The sequence below is a fragment of the Sinocyclocheilus grahami genome, unplaced genomic scaffold (genome assembly GCF_001515645.1).
Source record: "Sinocyclocheilus grahami isolate Dianchi unplaced genomic scaffold, SAMN03320097.WGS_v1.1 scaffold2649.1, whole genome shotgun sequence".
In the NCBI taxonomy this organism is placed as follows: domain Eukaryota; kingdom Metazoa; phylum Chordata; class Actinopteri; order Cypriniformes; family Cyprinidae; genus Sinocyclocheilus; species Sinocyclocheilus grahami.
This window is the reverse complement of record NW_015507828.1, coordinates 1,890-5,197: the sequence shown is the minus strand read 5'-3', so window position 1 is coordinate 5,197 and position 3,308 is coordinate 1,890. Positions and strand designations below refer to the sequence as shown.

The 3,308-nt window shown below is 35.6% G+C and overlaps 1 protein-coding gene across 1 annotated transcript in view; it reads right to left on the bottom strand.

Moving 5' to 3' along the window:
- The window catches only part of LOC107575448 (dnaJ homolog subfamily C member 25-like), a gene marked incomplete at its 5' end in the record, with an annotated part of 8,805 nt that overhangs the window by 4,441 nt on the left and 1,056 nt on the right, over positions 1-3,308 (bottom strand). The gene's annotated exons all lie outside the window — the stretch shown is intronic.

Here is a 3,308-nt window from a genome sequence, read left to right as displayed (position 1 = left end):
TGTGCCTGCCTGTGATGAGGAGATTGTGAATAAAGAATTAATATTGGTCGTATTTAAAATAAACATTTGCATTTGAATGTTAGGTGTGCATCAGGGAGCGTCATCAGTGGTGCGCGAGATGCGGTGATAATGTTGTAAGTGACGTTGTTGCCTTTTAATGTTTTGTTAGTCTAGCCCACGAGACGCGCCACTGCTGTGTTATTCATTCAAAATATTAGAGAAATATAGAAGCTTAATGTGGAGAAGATCTTGAATGGGTTCAAACCGAAACCAAGCCATTCACACAGAACGCATATTCAGCGCATTTTTTAGACGGACAAATATGACTGCTGCACTCGCGTCTCACAGAAGAGATGTATAGAAAACCGGCTCTTTGGATTAAGCAATGCATAAATACATGATGCTGTTTTGTTCATAATTGTTTATGCAATTTTGAAATTATATTTGATTTTTATGAGTTAATTTAGATGTAATGCACGTTTTTATAGTTACTTCCTTGCGTTGACAATTTAAATGTGCTGCATTATTTTGCTCTTTGCACCCTCCTGTGGCCTGGGGAGACAATTAGACCTATACAATAAAGACCTATTTAATATGCATATAAAACATTAAAAGATTAACTTCAGTGGCCTCTAACAACAAATTCAGTAACTTTAAATACCAAAAAAAAAAAAAAAAACATTAAGAAATAATAAAGAAACAATACACCAAAAATGTATAAAGTAAACATTTTAAAAAGAATAAAGTGTAAAAGAACAACTAGGCTATATATGTATATGTATATATATATAAATAACTCACCCTCATGTCATTCCAAACCTGTACTCAACAATTCGTCTCCTCCGCATCACCCTATAGCATCATTTGGGAGAGTATCACATATGTAAACAAAGTATGCAAAGTATGTATGCGGATACATTGTTTACGTTCAGATCAAAGCGTAAACAATGTAAACAACGTATCCACGTACATATGTTGCTTACGTTACATACGTGGTTTCAAAATGGCGCTTTAGGGTGACGCATAGATGAATTGTTGAATAAAGTTGTTATTTTAGATTTCTTTGCACACAAAAAGTATTCTCGTAGCTTTGTAAAATTATGGTTGAACCACTGATGTCACATGGATTATTTTAATGATGTCCTTGCTACGTTTCTGAGCCTTGATCGTTTTAGGACCTTTGCTGTCTATGGAGGGTCAGAGAGCTCTTGGAATTCCTCAAAAATATCTTAATTTGTGTTCCGAAGATGAACAAAGGTCTTACAGGTTTGGAACGACATGAGGGTGAGTAATTAATGACAGAATTGTCATTTTTGGGTTTAATTGTCCATTAAGGTAAGCATTTACATACATTTGATACAATCTGAAAAGAAAAGCAAACCATTTATGGCTCTTTTTGGCATTATATTACATATACAGTACTGGCTTTAATTTAAAGTTTTTTTGAATTTGCTGATAATGGGATTACAGAAAATTTTTCTGCACTGATTTTGTTCCATCAAACAAGGTCTTTAACTAAGACACCAATACAATAAACATTCTTGCAGGCCAAATGAAATCATCCATCCAACAAACACAGAGGCAATTTGGCCACCGAAATGAAATCAGACATTTGCAAAATAAAAAAAATTCTCTTGAACCAAGGATCTTACATAAGGTTTAGATATTGTAGCCCACAACATGTTTGCCTTTATTGTAGCACCCCCATTGGCTGTCCTTGGAGAGTCTAAGAGACGGAGTAGTGAGGTATAATAATGACATTCCACCTGGTTTCAAGTCTCTAGGCCTTACAATTCAGGGCTCCATACTGTGACCAAATGGTCGCATTTTCGACAATTTTTCTGCTGGTGCAACTAAATTTTGTGTGCGGTCACACTGGCACGACCACCACGTTGTTCAACTCATAAGTGCTGCCATTTCTGTTGCATATGAGAAATATCAAACGGCAAATGAAACAAAAACTTAATTTTATTTAATTGCGAGTTCAGCCAGCAGTTTTTGAGATTTCAGGATTCCCCCATTCATTTAGATAGGACTTGGTCTTGGATGAGCTGCCTGGAGGTGTTGCAAATACGGTTGCCAAGTGAACAGACTTTCCTTGAAAGGGACTTTGGCAGTGTGGACAGTTTATCAACTCGGACTGCAATGTAAACAAACTTGTCCGAGCTCAGAACAGCTTTACTCGGGAACCAAAGATGATTTCGCAACACTGCTACAGCACATTGCTGCAAGATCCAGTGAGAAGCATTTAAATTTGCCGCAGAATGAATAATGTTGCTGAGAGATGTACTGAGAAGCATTCAAATTCTTCTCAGAATTCTCCGATATAAACAGATCAAACAGCGCTGACGTCAAAAAACCAGAAGTAGTAACGCTAACTATAACCATGGCGATCTGGCAGAAATAGTCGAGAGAGAGATATTCAAGCACTTTTCAATGCCTTTCAAGCATTTCACACAACTATTTCCAGCACTTTAAAGCTCTAAAAGGATCCAATTTGATTGTTATTTTTAATGGAATGACCAAAGTATACTTTGTGCTAGTGTTTTCACGGTACCAAAATTTCAGTATTCGGTACCAATACCAGTGAAAATCCACGGTTCTCTGTACCAATTTCAGTACCAAAGCAAAACACAAACACATGCTAATTAAAAAATTTGACTATACTTTAAATTTAATCCAAACTGTGTACATATTTAATTTTAAAGGGCTTTTAAAACCTTCTAGAGTTATTCAGCCAAGAATAACAACTAAGTTAGCTAAAAAAAATTTACAAAAAAAAGCCCAGAACTACTTTTCTGACTGATATGACACAAACAATGTTAACCATTTGTACATTCTCTAACACGCATATTTTAGATTCACAATTCATTTAAAAGCCTCTGGTGTGTAAAAATAGTAAATATCATCATGTCCTCCTGTTTTTTTTACCATAATAAAAGTTATAGGAGCATTAAACAGTTAATAAAGAAACTTCATTCTAATGCACATTATATTAGAGTTAGCCGCGCTTATGCTAACAATTAACTACTCTAATAACAGCGATGTTCATTTCAATCCGACATTCAAATTTAAATATTGAATAATATTCATAACATAAGCAGTGTTTCCCACAGACTTGCACTCTATTTGTAACTGTATATATATGCAAATTCATTCTCTGCCAGCTGGAGGTGCTTGTAGAGCGGGAGAGATAGAGGTTTCCCCAAGCGCTGCGCTCACAAACGCTGCTCGAGCATTACAGACAAGATTAAATGAAAATGACATCCATAATATTCTGAAGACAGTCGGTTTCCTTCAGAAATACA